This window comes from Rattus norvegicus, chromosome 6 (assembly GCF_036323735.1).
Source record: "Rattus norvegicus strain BN/NHsdMcwi chromosome 6, GRCr8, whole genome shotgun sequence".
NCBI classification, from domain to species: Eukaryota; Metazoa; Chordata; class Mammalia; order Rodentia; family Muridae; genus Rattus; species Rattus norvegicus.
In genome coordinates this window covers 98,625,732-98,646,912 of record NC_086024.1, presented here as the reverse complement: position 1 = coordinate 98,646,912, position 21,181 = coordinate 98,625,732, and the positions used below count along the sequence as shown (strand labels likewise).

At 43.8% G+C, this 21,181-nt stretch overlaps 1 protein-coding gene and 1 long non-coding RNA gene across 6 annotated transcripts in view; one reads left to right on the top strand and one right to left on the bottom strand.

Annotated features, from left to right (window-relative positions):
• The window catches only part of Syt16 (synaptotagmin 16), a 278,725-nt gene that overhangs the window by 88,394 nt on the left and 169,150 nt on the right, over positions 1 to 21,181 (bottom strand). The gene's annotated exons all lie outside the window — the stretch shown is intronic.
• The window catches only part of LOC102550910 (uncharacterized), a 77,686-nt gene continuing 63,108 nt past the window's right edge, over positions 6,604 to 21,181 (top strand). The window contains exons 1-2 of the long non-coding RNA XR_010052270.1: positions 6,604 to 6,869; positions 11,052 to 11,220. This is a non-coding gene — a long non-coding RNA (uncharacterized LOC102550910). The remainder of the gene's footprint in view (positions 6,870 to 11,051; positions 11,221 to 21,181) is intronic.

Here is a 21,181-nt window from a genome sequence, read left to right as displayed (position 1 = left end):
CTACACTCAGTGAAATCCCTTCCCAGCTTTATGCCTTGAAATTTTCCCTGCTGCTGTTTTAAATGTTAATGTCTAGAGCTGCTTGGTTCCAAAGTTCAAAAGAAGTTCGCTGTGCCCCTGTAGACCCTTCCCAGTGTTTCAGAAGTCTCTCTGAAGATAAGTAAATGAAATATAAATATAAAACCTTCCTCTCTGGACCAAACTCAGACACATCAATACCTCCTATAACCACAAGGCCTGCCTCCAAGGTGTCAAGAATCAATGCACCAAACCACAACAAGTCGAGATTCTCTAATTTGCCCGAGGACTCAGGATCCTATGAAGTTAGTGCCTGAGTCACACATCTGTCCCTTGTCAAGCCTATTCCTGTAATTCAGAGCAAGGCAACTATATTTTCCAGGTCTGTTTCCTCAGTGGTTGACATGGGAAGACTCTTCTGTTTCTAAATTATTCTCAGCCATAAAATACTATCCCTGTTCTTTTCTAGCCTCCTAGTCACCCTACTTGTATTGTGATTAGCAGAAGGGAAGAGATGCCCAAAAGTTCAACTACCTGTTCATGCAGATTAGGAACTATTTGCCTTTCAAATGAGGTTGAACTATTTTTTCCACCTTAAAAATATACTGTGAACATCATCTCCATTTCTGAACAGCTCCACAGTGTTTTTCTAACTATAGTGTTTGTGCTAAATGTGAACAGACCTGCAAATTCATGCATTTTAGCGCACTCGAAATCCAGATTGCCGAGCCTCTTTCTCTGAACTCAACCAAGAGTTGGGTGTTTTCGGTTCGTTTGGTTTTTGTTGTCTTTTGGCTTTTAAGCCATAGTGGTACTAAACATAGAGAAAGGGGCATTGTGGGCCTTTAGACTTTTAACACGTTATACATATTTTAAAGGGAATCAGAAAAATATCAAAGTAGGTAGACTTGAATAGTTCTAGACAAGGCACTCCCACCCTTTAGCTTATGTGCTGTATAAGTTTGACATGTAGTCACCCTAGAAATTCTGTAACTAGCCAGGCAGTTGTTTAAAAGAAGAGAGAGAGAGAGAGAGAGAGAGAGAGAGAGAGAGAGAGAGAGAGAGAGAGAGAGAGAAACATGCCTGAAGTCACCCTATGGCTCTCTCCTAGGTACTGAGGTAATAAAGCACATGCTACTCAACTCGAAACCAAGACACAGCAGCCGGGACGCTCGTGAGCAGTCAAATGCAACAGACAATCCAAGGCCTCCATTTGCTTTTTTTTGAAGGGTTTTGTATTTAGTGCAAAAGGCCGCACTCTGAAGATCCTTTTCGTTCGCTGGACGTCAATACACAACAGTGCATTCTTTGCCAATAGACAGGTTAAAGCCACCTTTGAGTGTGACGAGCAATAGAGCACTGAGAACCTCCAGACGACGGCAGGGAGTTGTCATAATGAGTCTGTGCCCCCAGCATTGAGCCAGGGTGCGGTCCAGCTGTGACGGTGTGGAAGATGGAGTGACAGCAGCAGCACCAAGTGAGGCCGGGAGTGGTGGCTCAACCTTGGAAGGCAGAGACAGGCAGATTCTTCGTGAGTTTGAGGCCAGCCTGGTCTAAATAGTAAGTACCAAGCCAGGGAGGGCTATGGAGTGAGACCCCCCCCCCCGTCTCAAAAAAATTAGAAATAAATAGTAAGCGGAAATTTAGAGTATAGGAGGAGATGGGATCTGGGCCAATAGTAGACATAGTCTCAGTTTATCTCTTATTTTCCAACAAATTGAGGTTAATAAAGTCACCGCTCGCTTGGGAAAAAAATTCTGAGATTTCAAAGTGGTTTCCATGGAGGAGATTCATCACTCTTTTACAAAAGTTCTTTTTTTTTTTTGCAATATTTTAGGAGCAAGTCCTGTTTTTTACACTTTTAAAACTTGTCCCAGGAAACATCATATAAAGGAAGCAGAAATAGTCTCTCTCTCTCTCTCTCTCTCTCTCTCTCTCTCTCTCTTTGTGTGTGTGTGTCTGTGTGTGTGTGTGTGTGTGTGTGTGTGTGAGAGAGAGAGAGAGAGAGAGAGAGAGAGAGAGAGAGAGAGTCAGAGAGAAAACAGTCAAATGGCTTTTGTTTAAGTAGAAAGGTCTATTACAGTTTGATCTGTGAAGAATCTTTTCAATGCTGATCAAACCTGCTTACTGTCTGTCCCCTCTTCAGACCCACGAATCCCATCGTTTACTGCACTATGCATTGATGCCTCTCTGTGGAAGGAGGTGGGAGGGATGGGTAGCACAGGGTGGTCACCTACCAGCTGCTGTTAAAATCTGTCAACTGGCAGGCAGAACCTCCTGATTTGTGAGCAATTTCAAAAAAGGGAAAAATTCAGAACTACCATCTGGGAAGTGGGAAGAAGATACCACTTGGCAAAAATGTTTCAGAAAACACAGGCAAACACAGAAACACACACAAGCGGCATCAGTGTGTACACACACATACACACAGGGAGACGCAATGGCCTCAAGACACACATACACACACACACACACACACACACACACACACACACACACACACCCCGCCCAACACACTCCTATTATTAAATTTGTTTTCTTAACTAAAATGCCATGAGAAGGGAGGTCAGGGAGTTAGCGGACGAAGGAGGAGCTGCTGACTCATTACTTGATTTCAAGCAAACCACCTGTTAGGAGTTTGGGGTAAGGAGTTTATCAATTTGCAAAGCAGGTGTGAGCGTTCACACCTTCCACAGATCATGAAGCTCATTTAAATGAGGGTTTCAAAGAACTACTCTATTCCGGGAATAGAATTCCCAAAAGGAAGTGTAACATATCATTTTTAGAGCCCCCACGTGATCTCCAGATACTCATCGAGATCTTCACAATCGAGAGCAAACCACCGTGGGCATCTCTGTTCACTGGCACACCGGTGCTGGGGGAAAGCCCGGAGCAAGCTCCTACTGTTGGGTATGACTGCCAGAAGCGTACAGTCGGCCATGTTTCCTCTTTCATAGCACAGTCACCCAAGGCACTGATGGAAAAGGACCATTCCATCCTTGATCCCAATGCTCAGCCTGGCCCTGTGAGAACACAGTACGAATGGTAACTGTACAAAGGCCCACACACTGCGGGGAACCCCAGCCTCAGGTGAACTGTGAACAAAGGCCTGTGTTTCCCATGTCAGGGATGGAACTCAGGATCTCCCCTGTGACAGGCAATGGTCTACACCTGACTTACATGGCTCCATCCCTATTACCACTTTTAAGAGAGAGTTCCCCAAACTCAATCTTAAATGCTCCACTCCGTTTCTCCTGTTTATTTTCTCTTGATTATACTTGATTATAAAAAAAAACATTAATAAATGCCTTTAAAAATCCTCTCAAAATGAGCCTTTAGCTGGGCATGGTTGTGCCTTCTTTTAATCCCAGCACTCAGGAGGCATAAGTAGAACCCAATGCAAAACGAAAGTGGCATATTTCACAAGAAGCAGTGTAGACGTCCCTCAGCTGAAGGATGGCTAAAGAAAATGTGGCACCTTTACACAATGAGGTATTACTCAGCTGTTACTCATCATGAAATTCGCAGTCAAATAGTCAAGCTAGAAAAAAAAAAAGTCATTCTGAGGTAACCCAGACTCAGAAAGACAAACATGGTATGCACTCACTTCTAAGTAGATATTGGCTGTAAAGTATATTCATGGTGCAATCCACAGACCCAGAGAGGTTAAGTAACAAAGAGTTCTTAAGGTAGGGGCCACATGAATCTCCCTGGGAAGGAGAAATATAATAAATGTTATGGGTAGACTGGGCACCTTTCCACCCAGGTGAGGACAAGAACAGGAGGGATCAGGTAGGAAGAGGATGCAGGGAGAGATTATTGGAAGAGACACCTGCAATTGGAGGCATTTGGGGGCAAACTAGAAACCTAATGCAATGGAAACTCCCAGAAATCTACTAGAGTAACCCTAGCTAAGACTCCCAATAATGGAGGATTTGGAGCCTGAACTGGCTATCTCCTGTAACAAGGCAAGACTTCCAGTGGAGGGACTGGGACACCAACCCTCGATCTGCAATTTGTCCTTCCTACAAGATGTGCTTTGGTATAGGTGGCCCAGATATTGTGAGAGCTGGACCAACCACTGGCCCAGCTTAAGATCTATGCCACAAGAGGAACCCTCCTCTGATACTGCCTGAGGGCCAGGACCCAGAGACCTAGGATAGAACCAAACAACCAAGTGGAGGTTGTGGGGGGGGGGGGGTGATCAGTGAAGTTCTGCTCTGCTCATAGAAAGGAACCTGTCATAGTCATCACTACAGAGGCTTCATACAACCACTGATGGAAACAGATAGAGACCCATAGCCAAGCATTAAGAAGAGCCCCAGGGTTCTGCAGAGGAGGAAAGATTGTGAGAATTAGAGGGGTCAAGGACACAAGGAACCTCACAGAAGCAGCAAACCTAGGCTCACAGGGACCGAAGTGGCAATCGATGAGCCTGCATGGATCTGACCTCGGCCCTCTGCATATGTTATGGATATATAGCTTGGTCTTCTTGTAGGACTTCTAACAGTGGGAGCTGACTCTTTTGCCTGCTTTTAGGACCCTTTTCCTCCTACTGGGCTGCCTTGTACAGCCTTAATGTAAGGGGAGGTGGATAGTCTCATTGCAATTTGATATCATGTTTGGTAGATATCCCTGGAAGGCCTGCCTTTATTTATTTTTTTTAAGGGAAAGGGAGGGAACGGTAGATAGGGTGGGGAAAAGACTGGGGGGTGGGGAAGAAGAGGGAGGGGAAACAGTGGTCTGGGTGTAATGTAAGAGAAGAATTTTAAATAAATAAACAAACAAATAGACTTCTAAACTCAATACAAAATAAAAGTGATATTTTCAAAAGTAATGCTACCACACTCATTGTACTATAAAATAAAATTTTAAAAAATGTTAGCCTTCCCAAGTGTTGACACTTTGATGACTGTACTAGCTGCTTTTGTGTGTCAACACAACACAAACTGGAGTTATCACAGAGGATGCCTCCACGAGATCCAGCTGTAAGGCATTTTTTCAATTAGTGATTAAGGGTGGGAAGGCCCACTGTGGGTGGTGCTATCCCCAGGCTGGTGGTCCTGGGTTCTATAAGAGAGCAAGCTGAGCATGCCAGGGGAAGCAAGCCAGTAAGGCACATCCCTCCATGGCCTCTGCATCAGCTCCTGCTTTCTGCCCTGCTTGAGTTCCTGTCCTGACTTCCTTTGGTGATGAACAGCAATGTGGAAGTGTAAGCTGAGTAAACCCTTTCCTCCCCAACTTGCTTCTTGGCCATGTTTGTGCAGGAATAGAGACCCTAAGACAATGGACTTTCCCATTTTATGTTTTCCTTAATCAATTCCATTAATAATTCTTCCCCAAACCAGGCTTGCCTCAAACTTGTAGCAGTTGACCCTCCCCAACCCTCCAGTGTCCCACCTGCTAAATGATCAGATTAAGCATAAATACAACCGTGTCCATTCCTTGCAGGTACTTCTTAATACTACTTTAACAATTACAGTTAACATGAAAATTCATTTTTAAAATGTTCTTTCTCTCCTTCAAATTCATGGCCTTCTTTTCCATTAACTGTTAAACGTATATAAGTATTGTGTGGTGTGTGTGTGTGTGTGTGTGTGTGTGTGTGGTGTGTGAGTGGTGTAAGTGGTATGTATGTGTGTGTGTGCATGCGTGCGTGCATGCGTGCATATGTGTGCATGCGGTGGGGGGGGTGCGCGCACGTGCACACACACGCACGAGTGCCTGCTGCTTCAGTCTCTGTCAGCCCCTGTGAGCCCTGTTTAGTTCTTTCAGTGGGCCATGGTCTCCCGATGTTCTTCATTTTCTCTGACTCCTGCAGGCTTTCCTTCCCCTCTTCCATGGGGTCCCTGATGGAGATCTCCAATTAAGACTCAATCCACAGGAAAAGGCACTGGTCTAGGAGTATGGCAAAATAAATTACCATTACAAATAATTTCTTCTCCTTCTCCGTCTCCTCCTTTGTCAATCATGTTCAGTTTTAGGTCTCTACCGTATCCAGTCTCCCGTTCCTGGCCATGCAAGCAGACTGGAGCAGAAAAGGGGGTGGGGAGAGGGATGGAGGGAAAGAATGTGAGGAGAGACTGTTGGAATTAGGGAGAACACTAAAGGAGTGATATGGAAACGTAGGAAAGTGGAAACTTCCTGGAATCTATGAGGGCGATCCTAGTTACGACTCCTAGTTATGGAGACCATGGAGTCTGGCAATCTTTTGTAGCAAGGAAAAGGTTCCAGCGTTGGGACTGGGTTACATTCAGTTGAGTTGTTAGCACAATGGGTCCTGTAAAGACTCCTGAATAACCCAAGCTGATGTTGGGACAGAAGGGTGCTCTGAAAACAGCCGGTTCTTTTCTAATGAGACACAAAAAGAGAGCGGATCTGGGTAGGAGGCGAGGTGGGTAAGCACTGGAAGAGAAACCATAATCAGATTATGTGAAAAAAGAATTATGTTTAATTAAAGGTAGGTTCTAAAGCAAAATCAAAAAGGGAATGGGAACCGAAAGCCATGTCCATGCGCGGGGTCACCCCAAAGCGGCGCTGGTGGCCTATACATTAACAGGGCTGGAAACCGGAAATGCGGCAGCGGTAGGGGTGGGAGTAAGAGTCTGAGACCGGCACACTAAGCTTCTAAAAACTTTAAACTCTTACAAAAACTGTCCAGTTTAATACCAGATGCCCTGCATGCTTATGATGAATTTCATCTAATTCCGTGGGGAATCCAGAAGCGCAAACCAAATGACACGATAAACGGACTAACGCGCTCAGACCTGGAGACCTTTTACTGGGGCGGACACACCAGCTGGCGAAATCAAGTTCCATAATGAAGAGGTAAATGAGGAGGCCTCTCTAAGGTATTCTTCCACTTTCTGCCCCTTTCCTGCCACTCTAACCATTCTTAGACGAATTGTGGGTAGTTTCTGAACTCGGTGATACGCGACTACAACGAGGTTACATCGGAAAAATGGGAACTCCTTGCCTGCCTCTGCCACCTACGTGGGAAAAAAAGAGCAAGCAAACTTTAGATTTGAGAATCTCTAAACAACCACTAAATAACAGAGAAAGGGCCAGGAAGAAAGAGGTTGGATGGATGGATCATAGCGGCTGCTGGAAAACAGTATGAGAACTGTAAGTCCATAATAAATTTAATTGAGGTGTTACATTAATTTCCCTCTGTCTTGAAGAGTAGAAAAATCAGGTTTCCTACTGTGAATTCTACAGCTACCCCAAGTGGCGTGAACCCAAAAGCTCTCCCGTTCTGCCTCCAACGGCCTGAGCACATTGGATTCTAGCTGGTCTCCCTCCCTTTTCGACTCACCCTAGACCCAGACCCGAGATCTGCTTGTTACCAAGAACCTCCACAGATATCTCCCATGGCAGGGACCCAGATAAGTTGCCTCAGCTCTTCCTCTCCTTCTCCATTCCTGTCTGATCATATCTACCCACCCCTACCCTGCAGCCCTACTCCCTGCCTTGCCACTACTACCTCATCTGCTGTGGTCCTGGATTGGATGCTGTACTCTCTTTCCCAAACACCCCAACTGCTGTGTCAACCCTTGGGCCTTGCCTAAACCCGGAATCCTGTGCCCAGATCTAGTCCAGTTAATGCCTAGTGCATCCCCTGGACCCTATTCTATCTGTACTCCTTTGGAAAGAAGGGTTTGTTCTAGAATGCTTCTCTATTCCTGTGATAAACAAACACTAACCAAAAGGAAGGGTCCACCCATGGTCAAATCTCTCTCTCTCTCTCTCTCTCTCTCTCTCTCTCTCACATATTAATATCACAAAATAAAATGTAGAATAATTTTGAAAGTCCCACACTAATTCCAAAAAAAAAAAAAAAAAAAAACCCAACCGGGGATGAAGTACACGCCTTTAATCCTAGCCTTCAGAGGGCAAAGCAGGTGTGTCTTTCTGAGTTCAAAACCAGTCGGTTCTATGTAGTGACGTCTGGACCAGAGCAAGCTGTCTCAAAAAGGAAAATGTTCAAAGATTTAGAAAGTCCAAGCTTTCTCTTAAAATCCAAAGTCTGTTAACTCTGGCCCTCTGTAAAATCAAATGCAAGTTACATACTTCCTTATCACCAAAGGGGGAAACCATGACACAATCACAGTCAGATCAAAACAAGACCCAAACCCAACAATCTGATAGCCCTTGATATCTCAGACTTGGCCATAGTCTTCTGAGCTCCAAAAGGCTTAGGTAGCCTCCCCTCTTCACCTCCGCCATTCATAGCACATACAGCTTGTCATAGGCTTAGGTTGGATCCACTCCCTACATGCTGCTGTCATCTCATGATCCTGGCATCTCCAAAATCCTCGAGGTTCTCTTTGAACTGGGGCTGCACCTTCACTAACTGCCTCTTGGGGCCTCTCTACAGGGATCCCACATGGTACCAAGCTTCCACTATTCTCTATGACTCCTTCATGTCTTCAAACCAGTACCATTAGAATTAGACCGATGGCTCAGCAGTTAACAGCATGGCCTGCTTTCCAGAGGACCTGGGTTTGATTCCCGGCTCCCACATAGAGGTTCTCAGCTGTATCAAACTCCAGTCCCAGGAATTCTGACACCCTTTTCTGGCCTTTGTAGATACCAGGCATACTCGAGGTACTCAGACATACATAAACACAACATATACATAGATATTTTTAAGTACCACATCAAAAGACTTACAATATGTCAAGTTCCGCTACCAGCTTGAAATGCAACCTTTCCCCCATTAGACCACAACCTCTGTGCGGTAATAACTCCAAGGAAATACTTCAAAGAAAGTTAACTTCGAACATGCCAGTCTCTTCTTAATTATAGCTGATGCTTCAACCCACCTGACTCTTTGCCCCTGTGAAACACAGGCTTTACTTTTATGATTTTTTTAATTCAAATGTATCATACAAACAGCTTTGATAGTCTTCGAGGGGCTCTGAAACTGTCCTCTGAAACCTTACAAGTCAGGTCTCCTTTGTGTCTTCTTTTTTCAGTGTTTATTATCCTCCAGGTTCCCACGGATCAGTCAGTTAAGCCGTGAGCACTCAGAAGTTTTTCCAGTACAAAGTTCCAAATCTTCTACTATCATGCCCATTATAAACTTCTGTTCTAGTTTGTTTCTCTGTTGCTATGATAAAAGCAATTTAGGGTAAGAAAGGATTTGTGTGGCTTACAGGTTACAGGTCCATCAGGGAAGCCAGGAAAGGAACTCAAAGGAAGAACCTAAGGACAGGAATTGAAGCAGAGGCCGTAGAAGAATGCTGCTTATTGGATTGCTCCCAGGCTCATGCTTACCTACTTTTCTTATATAGCCAGGCCCACTGCCTCAGGAATGGTACCACCCACAGTTGGAAGTTTTAGTAACATATTTAAGGATCAAATATTTATAATTTGACAAAAAATTCCATTGTAATTTATGCCATAACTTTAAAGTTAAAAAAAAGTAACAGAATACCTCAAAGACTGGATTAATAATGTACAAAATAAATATTTTTTCAGCACACTGAATGGCAATACCTTTCTTACATATATAACATACCTCTCATCCTGGCTGAAAAACTTTTAATATTAGGGACACATCTTATGAATGACTTTGGCCCTGTGCCACTGAAACCAAAATGCTATGACTTCATTTCCACAGACAGAGTGCCAAAGAGAAGTGCTCCCTTGATCTTTTGTCCCTAGAGACTGCACAACAGCTACTGCCAAAGAACCTGAGACGGCGCTTAGGAAATACTGCAGTGGTTTACTAGCTAAGCTGCCTGGCCTGGGAGAGCCTCTGCAGCTCTCCTGCATGGAGACACCACAGTGGCCTCACAGAAGCTACAGCTCTCTGACTGCTGGCCCCAGGCAAGACTCTGCATCTTGCCTTATATCGCAGGACAGAAAAGTGAATAGTAGTGCCATCAGAATCTCAGTTCTCACTTGCTATCAGTCCAGTCAGGCTGATGAAGAAATACTGTAGATTCATGAGCAACAGGAATTTATCTCTCATTGTTCTGGAAGCTGGCAAGGCATGGTGGTTTGAACAAGAGTGGCCTCCATAGGTCATATATTTGAATGCTCTGTCATTAGGGAGTGGAACAATTTGAAAAGGATTAGGAGGTATGGCCTTCTTGGAGTAAGTGTGTCACTGGAGTTGGACTTTGAGGTTTCAAAAGCCCACAGTCATAGTGTTTCTTCTATAAGAGTTACCACAGTCATAGTGTTTCTTCTATAAGAGTTACCACAGTCATAGTGTTTCTTCTATAAGAGTTACCACAGTTATAGCGTTTCTTCTATAAGAGTTACCATGGTCATAGTGTTTCTTCACAGCAACAGAACAAGGACTAGGCCACCAAGCCAAGAACAAGGCACCTGCATATCCAGTAGGGACTGAGGACTTACTTCGTGGACCATAACTGAAGGATCTTACTCTGTTCCACCATGGCAGAAGAGACAAAGCTGCTTGCTCTCAGTGGCCTTGAATAAGAACACTAATCCCACCAGTGAGGGCGAAACTCCAGATTTACTTATATCCCCAAAGCCCCGACCCACAGGGACTTTCAAGTGCAAAGTACAATGACAACAAAAACCTAGTCCCTAGCACCTGTCCTTTAGATGTGCATTGATGCTGAATAGAGACAATTGAGACAAATTGTTGAATACTAACTTTTTTGTATGATGTCTTCCTAAGGCAAAATTGTGACAAAATGTGGAGAACCTTGGAGTGTTACACTCTTCTGGTTTCTGTAATCTGTATTTACTTGTGGGATAGTCACCCAAGGGCAATAAGATCCAATTGTGGCAAACATTAGGTTTGTTTTTGCTCATTAAAGAATTCACTCATATAAAGATATCTTAGTAGCTTCTTTTTGTGCCATTTCTCCATTTAAATGGCCTGACTAGAGTCCTGTAGAAGGCAGACCACCATCTATTGTCCATGCCTTTGTTTGGTCCCCTCCCCCTAATGGGGTTTGTGATTTGCTTTTCCTGTAGACAGTGACAAAAGTGACAGGGCGCCTCACCCCTGACTCTGTTACACAATGTGGCATTCTCTTTGCCATCAGGCTCCATCTTGATGAAGGAAGCAACCACCTTGCAGAAGGAATTGTCTCTGGCTGCTAAGAGCTACAGGTGGAGAATCCAGATATCTCAGTCTTGCATCTACAGGGACATCCATTTTCCCAACCATCTGAGAGACTTTGGAAGTGGATTTCCCTCCTGTCAACAGCCCAGGTAAGACTACTACCCATCTGTTCTTTTCTTGCAGCCTATGACACCTGACCAAATGACTCAGCTAACCTGTGCACAGACCTTTCCATGGAAATTGAGACAGATGTGTGTTGTTTAAAGCCACCATGTTTTAGGTGATCCGTTACGCAGCCCTAAATAGATAGCTAAAATGGATTCTGCATAGTTACCTCAGCCTGGAAAGATGTTTGGGGCATTTTCTAACATTCAGAGGAACTATGAACCAAATCAGCGGTGACACATTATGCAGGGCATTAGTTGAAATGCTGCTTTGCCTGGCTTGGCAGACATCAATATGCACCAGAACACAGCTGTTTCTGGCACCTGTGGTGACATAAGACTCATGCAATTACATGGGAACTTAGACCTGTTCCTCAGACAGACTGGTAAGCCAAGCCAAAATACTAAGTAAGGACGAAGGCAATGTCCTCCATCATAGCTGCTTCTGCAACCCAATGGCTACTGTTGCAGCCTTTAGAATCCTTATTTCCCTCACTTCACTTCCAGACAGGGCTCCTGGAAAAGGTCTGTTTACTTGAGCTCCAGAACTGGCATGAGACACAGAACTGGCTGATGAGAGCCTCACAGGTCCATGACATTAGATATCACCAACATGTACAACACACAGATATTCCAACACAAACTACATATAGATGTCGCTAACATGTACCAAGCAAATCCAACTGAGTGGTAGAGATTCTAGAGTTAATGTTTTTGGTTTCCAGAAAGTGGGGATGTTTTTCTCCATCAAATTGTAACCTAATAGGATATTGAAAAGTGGGCTATTTCACAGACATCTCACTATCATGCAACTTGAGAACGGAGCCAACCCAGAAGTAAAGATAGATACAAAATTGGAGATAGAGGAAAAGATAGAAGAAAAGAGAAAAAAGCTAAACTTCTGGATAAAAACCCCATGAAACTAATTTTCCCAGAGATCAATCAATTACTTGATCTCACCCCCTTTCTTGGTTTTACTTACAAGAAACTGAGAGGCTCCTTGTTTGATCTGAGATCACTTCCGGTGGGTAAACAGTGTGGCTCCTGAGGCATAAGCCATAGTCCCTTTTAAGTCTGAGTCTAACATACAAAGGAAAGTAGAAGAATAAGAAAACTGGCTCACACGCAGACTGGTTCAGCCAAACTCAAGTGAGAGTCAGTGCTGTTACAGGCTCACCATCGTTCCAATGATAGCTGTAATCCTGGCTGCTTTCTGCAGGATCAAAACAGCCCAGAAGCAAGGTAGTCCCTGCAAAGGTGTGGTGCTCTCATTTTGCTTTTGAAGCACACTCTGGTATAGAGACGGTGAAGAGAGCACTGCAAGTTTCAACTTCAAAATGAATTTTTTTTCCTCCACTGAAATATTTTTGAAATGATATAAAAGCTCTTGAAATGTTTGAACAAACGTGTCTCCTGTAATAAGCTCACACCCAACATCCCTAAGGAAAAAAATCTATGAAACATTAGGAAATACCAAAGATGGTAGATAAGCCCAAGCAACGACTAGGCAGGTACACTTATGACCACAACCTGCTAAGCTTGAGTAAGGACACACGTAGGATCAGCCTACCAAGTATACTTGACCCATTCTATGCTAGAACCATTTACTTTTCCTTTTATACAGAATATTATTCTTTTCTCACCCAGCTACAGAACACTTTTTCTCCATTGCTTAGCTCTCTGTCTAGAGCATTGGTTCTCAACCTTCCTAATGCTGGATTCTTCAACACAGTTCCTCATGTTGTGGTAACCCCCAACCATTAAATTATTTTACTGCTACTTCATAACTATAGTTTTGCTGCTGTTATGAATTGTAATGTAAATATCTGGTGTGAAGGATATCTAATATGTGATCCCCAGTGGATCACGACCAACAGGTTGAGAACCACTGGCCTTAATGTTGCCTTGAGAGGTCATTCTATGTAGAATACAAGTCCATCCTATATGAAAGAGCCCGCCCTCACCCTTTTTGTATGTCCTACTCTCCTTTGTTATCTACACAGCTTGTCTTAGCAGACACATCATATTCAGTTAGATAGTGACTATTACATATGCATAACACCTAGGTTTCAATTCTGCCCATCTCCATAAAGTCTCAGTCAACCTGAAGATTCAAGAGTTTACACAGCTAGCATGGATTGTTTTTACCCCAAGATAACACTTTCACTGTAATAATGGCCAAGCTTCAGCCAGGGAAAAAAGAAACTATGTCAACCAAGGAAACTTAACATAGGGAATTCGTTTCACAAATAGTAGGGACTGATTTAGCAAAAAGAACCACAGGAAAGCAGACCAAGCGATGTAACCATAGGGAAGGGAGCAACTTTTGCCCCTGCCAGGATTGAAGGAACAAAGGGAGGCAGTCAAAGGTATCAGAAGCTAGCAGCACCTCGGAGATGAGGTGAGAACCCCAAAAGTACAAAGCAGAGACATCTGAGGGGTGTCACCTGCCGCTGACAGGACAGGAACTTGGGGAGGAACATCACAGCGGTGGATTGCCGTTGTCTAAGGAGGGGAAACTGGATGGCTGGCTCTTCTGCCTCTCAGAGGGTTTCAGGAAAGTGGAGATTCTAACAACACAGCTGTACTTGGGTGCCCAGAACAGGAACATCTTTCCATGTCCCTTTAATGTTCTTCTTAGCAAAAGATAGGGGGATGCTCCTTCAAAAAGAATGACGAATTGCAGGATTCTGATCCCCAACATCCAAAGCACAGGAATGGATGCGGGCTGAGACAATATAAAAACCAGCAGCACTAATCTTACTACACTTCTCCAGCTGGATTTTCTTAGGAGAACTGAATTACAAATAAAACGGTACGATGGTTGGTTCGCCTGTGTCGGCAACATTTTCATTACTGTAACAAATATACACAATAATAAAGTTGCAAAGAGAGAAGGCTTATCCTGGATGGTGGCGTTTGAGGTTTCAGTACCGTCGGTTGGCTGCTAAAGGGAAGCTCACAGTGGCAAAGGGGACAGGGGACCTGGTGAAGCGAGTCAGCTCACCTCAAAGACAAATGCAAAAGCATAAAGGGGCTGGGGTCCTGCTCTCCTTCAGAGGCACACCATTAATGACCAAGAACATCCTACCTCTTTAAAGATGCACTGCCCCCAGCAAGCAAGCTAGGGAACAAACTTGACACAGAGAACTTCAGAGGATACCCTAGGTCTAAACTGTAGGAGCTGCTGACAGTGTTATCAAAACTTAGTATGTTTTCATCTCAATGCCAGGGATGAAGGAGGTCCCTATACTCATTTCCATACACATTTTTAAAAGTATATTCTACTATGTATTTTTGCAGATAAGTAAGCTCATAGCTTTCTTTCTTATTTTTAAAAATATAATATATTTCTTCTTTCCCTTCTTCCCTTCAAGCCCTTCCATATTCCCCTCCCCCACTCTCCTTCAAGTTCATGGTCCCTTTTCACCAATTGCAATTGCATGCATATATATTCATATCTATCCCTAAGGATAACCAGCTCAGTCCATACCATGTTACTTGTCTGTATGTTTTTAGGGCTGACCATTTGGCACCAACCAGTTGTGCTCTTCCCTGGGCACGTCTGCTCACAGCTCTCCTCAGTTGTCTGTCATTCCTTCTGTAGAGCTGAGCTGTGGGCTGTCCACTGATGCTGTCCTTAATTAGCTCATGTTTGGGCATGTGGTTGAGACCATTTGAAAGGGGCCTGTACACCTCCTACATTGGATATCTCTGCTTCAAGCTCCCAGTCACTTAATTCATGACGTAAACATGCTGTGGAAAACTAGAAAACTTGTAAGCTAGGTTCTTTAAGGGACTACAGCACTCTATTGATTACGACTCTTTTGGCTACAGAACAGGAACTAATTCGAGCCACCTGAGGCAAAAGCAAGACCTGAGGCAATGTCAACTTATTCCTGAGAGCCCCAGCCAAGGAAGAAATGTCCTTGCTGAGACTAGGATTGTGAGACTAGGAATGTGTCTCCATAAAAAAAATCAACTTGTGTTCACAGAGACCTTCATGTTAGCAAACTATTAGTGATCCTAGCACGGTCTGACGAATAGTTTGATGAGCTATTGACTAACACTACAAAAATCAGGTGACATCCGCCAATCATACGTTATCCAGATAACTCAAGACATGACATTTAATGGGAGGATAAGATGAGTTATAGGCTATGTTTAATAGCATGTCATTTGCATAAACTTTGGAAACATGCAGCATTGTGTTGTGTCAGATGTTGTGGTATCCCAACGCTAAAAATAGACAAACCCAGAGGAGCCCTGGGGTTCATTAGACAGCCAGCCTAGCCTCCTCAGAAAGCTCCAGGCCAGGGAGAAACTATGTCTCCAAGGAGGAAGGTAATACTCCTGGGGATAGCACTGGAGGGTGTCCTCTCATCTCCATGGAAATGCAGTCACACAGCATCCCCAAAACACAAGCATCCCAAAGAGCATGCATACTTTAGAGATACATATGCTTGTAAGCAAAAGAATAAAGACACAGTTGGGATCATAACCTCCAAATATAGATTTGTTCCACCCCTAGTGAGTAGAGAAAAGTAAAAAAGCAAAGAGGATCTTTCAGGGGACTTTATTTCCATCTGGCCTAGATGGCTTCTTTATAATAAATCTGAATTAAATATAGCAAAATGTTAAGACATGGCCAAGTTTTGTGACAGATTTGTGATACTCCTCTATATTTTTCTATGCTTTTGAAATGTTTCACAAATGCATTTAAAGGCTAAGAAATAGAAAGGGCACTCGGAGCTCCATTAGCAGGGACCCAGACTTCCCCTTGGCATAGTCAGCAGTAACCAGTGAGAAGGACAGCTTAAATCACAGTGCGGACACTCTTCCCACTGTCGGGTTCTTCCACTGAAATAAGACTCTCAAGAGTGGATCTGAAGGGGTCTCTGCAGGGGAAGGAAGGGATGTGCTACAGAAGAGACACTGACTGAGGGAAGGAAGAGCATGCATCCTATAGCCACGGTACTGCAACACTAAACAACGCACAATACTTCCTCAGAATGAATACATGTTGTGAAGACATGCTTTTCAGGAAGCCCATGGTTCCGGCCTGGCCTCAGTGCCCCCTCCTTTAGATTAGCTCACTGGAAACAAGAGGAACCCCTGGCTCTATTACAAGAGCAAAGAAAATCTCTCAACAGTTTTTATTAACTGATTCCACAACTACAAAGGAATTTGTGATCCCTTGGGAACTGATAAAATACAGTTGATGCTTATTTGGGTTGTAATTTATCTTAATTCCTCTAATCCAGTCCTAAAAACAATAAGCACGGTGGTACACACCTTTAATCCCAGGAGGCAAAGGCAATCTGATCTCTGAGTTCAAAGCCAGCTTGGGACACAGCAAGTTCTAGGTGAAGAAAAGCCTAAGTCCAGGTGTGGTAGTACACACCTTGAATCCCAGCATTCAGAAGACACAGCCATGCAGGTCTCTGAGTTCAAGGTTAATCTACAGAGCAAGCTCCAGGAGAGCCAAGCTTAGGCAGTGAAGGAATTGGAAAACAGAAAAAAAAAAAAAAAAAAGAAAGCTGGTGATAATGTAATAGTGGGGGAGGGGGGGCATTTTCCAGACCCAGCAAGCAACAGAACTTGGCAGCTTCTGCCATGTGGCTCTGGCTTAGCGTCAAAAATAAAGGGACTACTGGGACAACTGATGCTAGTTAGCCGGAGCTAAAAGTTAGTGGTGATGATGAAGAGACCAGCAGGGCTGAGGTGAAATTTTCTGGGAAGTATTTTCTGAGAGCACAAAGAAGCTGTGTTCCAGAGATAGCCAAGGTTGTACCTCATGATGCAGCTGGACTTGGTAATGTGTAAGAGTCACCCAGGTAGTACTGGTTTTGAAGGCATGAAGGGGTCACAGAGAGCAGCTAAGGCTGTGAGAGGCCATGGAAGGCCACTGGTGAAGGTGCAACCTCAGTTGCCATGACAGCCCAGGACTGAAGGAGTCATGCAAAATGTCGAGGCTTGGCATGGTAAAGGGAGCCTATGAGAGGTTATTGGTGAAGCCTAGTTGCAGTGAAAACCCCAGCATGTTTGAGATGCCAGTACCATTGGATGGCCACCACCAACAGCAGCAACAATGGAATGAAGTCAACTAAAGCCTAGAGTGCTACAGAGGGCAAAGCTAGAGACGTGAACCAAGCCCTTTGAAGGATCCCTTTAAGAGATCATGTGTGGACCTCAGACATTGGAACAAGAAGCTTGTAATGCTTAAGTTGTCTTGGAGGCCCCAAGATGCCAAAAAGATTCCAGAGTCATGGGATACCTGCTGAGGAAAGAACAAGGAGTGGAACCAGCCTAGGGGAAAGGAGTTTGTTGCAGTCATTAAAGTTGAAAGGAGTCAGAGATCTGAAGAGCACTTTCCAACATGGAGATTCAGAGTTTGGAGTTTGCCCCGCTGGTTTTTGGTCTTGTTTGGTCCTGTATTTCCTCACTATGATGTTTTGGAATGGTAATGTCTATCTGTGATATTGGTGGTATGTGATCTGTTTCTTTTTTTTTTTTTATTTTGACTTTATAGGGGATTACAATTAAGTGACTGAATGAATCTGAGAAAAGACTTAGCACTTTGGATTCTTAACATTGTTGAGACTACCATAGACTATGGGACTTTTGGAGTCAGAGTATTTGTACTTCGCATTATGCTATGTAAAGATATGACTACTATTGACTCCTGTGTTCAAGCAAGCCTATGGGGGACAGGGAGTGGAGTGTGGTGGTTTGAATATGCTTGACCCAGGGAGTGGCACTATTAAGAGGTGTGGCCTTGTTGGAGGAAGCGTGTCTCTGTGGGGTGGGCTTTGAGAGAACTTCCTCCTAGTTGCCTGGAAGCCAGTCTTCTGATTGAAGTTGAAAGAACTCTCAGCTCCTCCACAGCACCAGGCCTACCTGAAAGCTGCCATACTCTCCGCCATGATGATAGTGAACGGAACCTCAGAACCAGTAAGCCAGCCCCAGTGAAATGTTGTCCTTTATAAGAGTTGCTTGGTCATGGTGCCTCTTCACAGCAGTAAAACCCTAACTAAGACGCCCTACTACAGAGACCTGGCTAGAAAATCACATGATGTCACCGTGCTCTCAAAGTCTGCTGCTCTCCCTCTTAAATACATCCCATCTTTCCAAAGATTGTCTCTAAAGTTCTATATGGCAGTGGACTTGAAACACATTAATTCCATTAGCAGGCTATTTCAGGAAATAGCAAGCATATTTCTTGGAAACAAATACATGTGGTTAAAAAAAAAAGCCACAAGGAGGAAAAAAAACCCTCAAGTGAAAATCTGAAAACAAAGTCGATTTTCAAACATGATTAGAACTCCTTCCCATGACATATCAAGGGTGTCACAGCTGCTTCTCTGGTGGGAAGTTGCTGCTTGGATCTGGGACTTTAAAGCAAAAGGCCTATCTTGGGATGTCACTGTAAGTAGTCTCTCTGCCTCTTAGTCATCAGCAACTGCTAAATGAAGCGTGTCTATTTTCTCGGTTACATTTACTACTGGCAGCCAGGTCCTCAGTAAGTGCCCAGAAATGTTTCCATGGTTACAAAAAGCATTCAGCATCCCTCTTGTTTTGGGCCAATTTAGCTTAAAATCTATTGTGCGGAAAAATATGGCACATTAAGGAACATAAAATCAAGATCCGACATTATGAAAAGAACTCAAGATTAAACGGGAAAAGCGGGCTTGATAAGGCTTTTCAGAAAGTGCACATAAATCACAGATTAAGATGCTGCTCTTCCTCACCTCTTTCCAAATGTCTCTTCAGCAGAACGGCTTACACTACCCCTGGGTGTCAGGGGAAAAAATAAGCACAGGAAGACTCTTTAAGATATTAACTCATAGCACATAGATAGATAGATAGATAGATAGATAGATAGATAGATAGATAGATAGATAGACAGACAGACAGACAGGTTCTTAAAACCTACAGGTATCTTAACATCTATATAGCTGTGAGTCCAGTCACACATCCTAGTGTTGCTGGGTGTTTACTCTGCTGTGTGTTTATTCTGATTAAAGACAAACAAGAGCATTTGTTCAGTGGCTAAAAGGCAATCGGAGCAAGTACATAGGCCATTCGCCTCAGGGAAGGGGAGAAAAGTGGAGGATCCCTGGAGGGAATTTAGTAATGTTCCTCCTTATACAGCCATAAGTAGTCTGGGATAACAAAACTGTCTCACTCAAAGGCCATGCTACAATCCTGGTCACCTCAGACCCAAGAGGCAGGGTTTTAAAAATGGTTTTGGGACCTTGGGAAGAGACTAGACAAATGACACAGCTTTGGAAGAAGATAAAGAACGTGCCTAGTCACATTTATGCCTATCAGTTCCCCATAAGCCCTTTGCATGTGGCGAGCTGTCGAATGCACACGTGATTAAGAGAGGCCACAGCAGAACACCTCTCTTTATAGATACCCATTCTCCACCTCCACAGGTATGGGTCCCTCCTGTATCTCCTATGGCTCTTTGCTTCCTGTGAAACAGGAAGGGGAGGGTAAGATTCAATGTCAGAATGTTGTTAAGGTTGAATTTGAAGGCTTCCCTTTCTGGGAAGAAAGAAGAAACCTATTTACTCATTTCTTCTCCCAAGTACAATAGGCATCTGTAGGCACCAAACACAAAGGAAAGGGATGGTCTCTCTCTCTCTCTCTCTCTCTCTCTCTCTCTCTCTCTCTCTCTCTCTCTCTCTCTGTCTCTCTCTTTCCATGGTACATGGGTCTGTTTTCTTCTTTTTCTTTTGTGTTTGGTACCTACATATGTTGACTCTTCTCCAATCCTGAATTACTGAGCATCATACCTTCTAGGACCTGGACTTCTATCTCTAGTAGGAAGACTGTCCACTGAAGTCCGGAGCCATACCAAAGACTTCCTCTATGAAATGCCTTCCTGGTGGATCAATGACAGTACACTAGCAGCTATCTGTTGTCACACATTCATGCTGACATACGCAGGTTCCTTCCTAACTCCCTCCAACTTAGTTTCAGGCCTGATGTTAAGGCTACTCTAAAACAGAGCTTTCTGGTATCACTCTTAGACCTTCTTTGTTAATTCTCAGCTTCCTGTAGGACAAAGGTCAAACTCTCAGCATAGAAACCATAAGAACCTCAGTTCAGTCCCATGATCCGACAGCCAGTTGTCATGTTAACATTCACAAAAGTTTTTGTTTCCCTACCTCTTGAAGGCCTTTTTCCCCTCTGTCCATCTACTAAGTTCTAACTCAGTCAAAGTTCACAACCCTGGATCATCTGCTCCACAGATTTCTGTCTGCTCACCTCTGACAAGATGATCTCAGAAGTTACAATATATGTGACTGTAACTTTCCACAAACATGTCAGCAGGACTAGCTAGATGTGCTTCCCATGAACCCTTTAATGGGATACCAGCTTCTCATTCATTCATCCCTCCAGCCAAACACCGTAACCAATTTAAGAAAGGGATGCAGCGGTCCACACACCACCTTGAAATTCCATCTTCTGCTTAAGAAGGAGGTTGGAATGTTGAAAATAATGTGTCTCCCTTTAAATAACAATAGTTCAGATATCTGTAAAATGATTAAAGTAATCAGAAAGAGGAGTTCATAAAGCAATTAACTGATCTAACACTCAAGAAGAGATAACTTTCTCATCAGTCCTTGTTGGCCCAGCAGATGCTGGGTCATCTGATGAGGAGAATCAAGCTCACATTTCCAGGTGATTTCTAGAGGTCAGGTGATGACTACCCCATGGAAAGAGAATACATGCGAGTAATGCAAAGAATGCAAATCTATTTAGAAGCTCTTCTCAGAGTGCACCAGACATTTGCAAGAAAGGGAACAGGTCAGGAACAAAGAAGGTGGCAGTCAGTATTCAGTCATGGAGAACAGGGAAATGTGTGGTGCTAGGGAACATCCACTGTGCATAGAAATCTGTAATCAGTAAAAGCCCACTCTTCCTCCAAGAG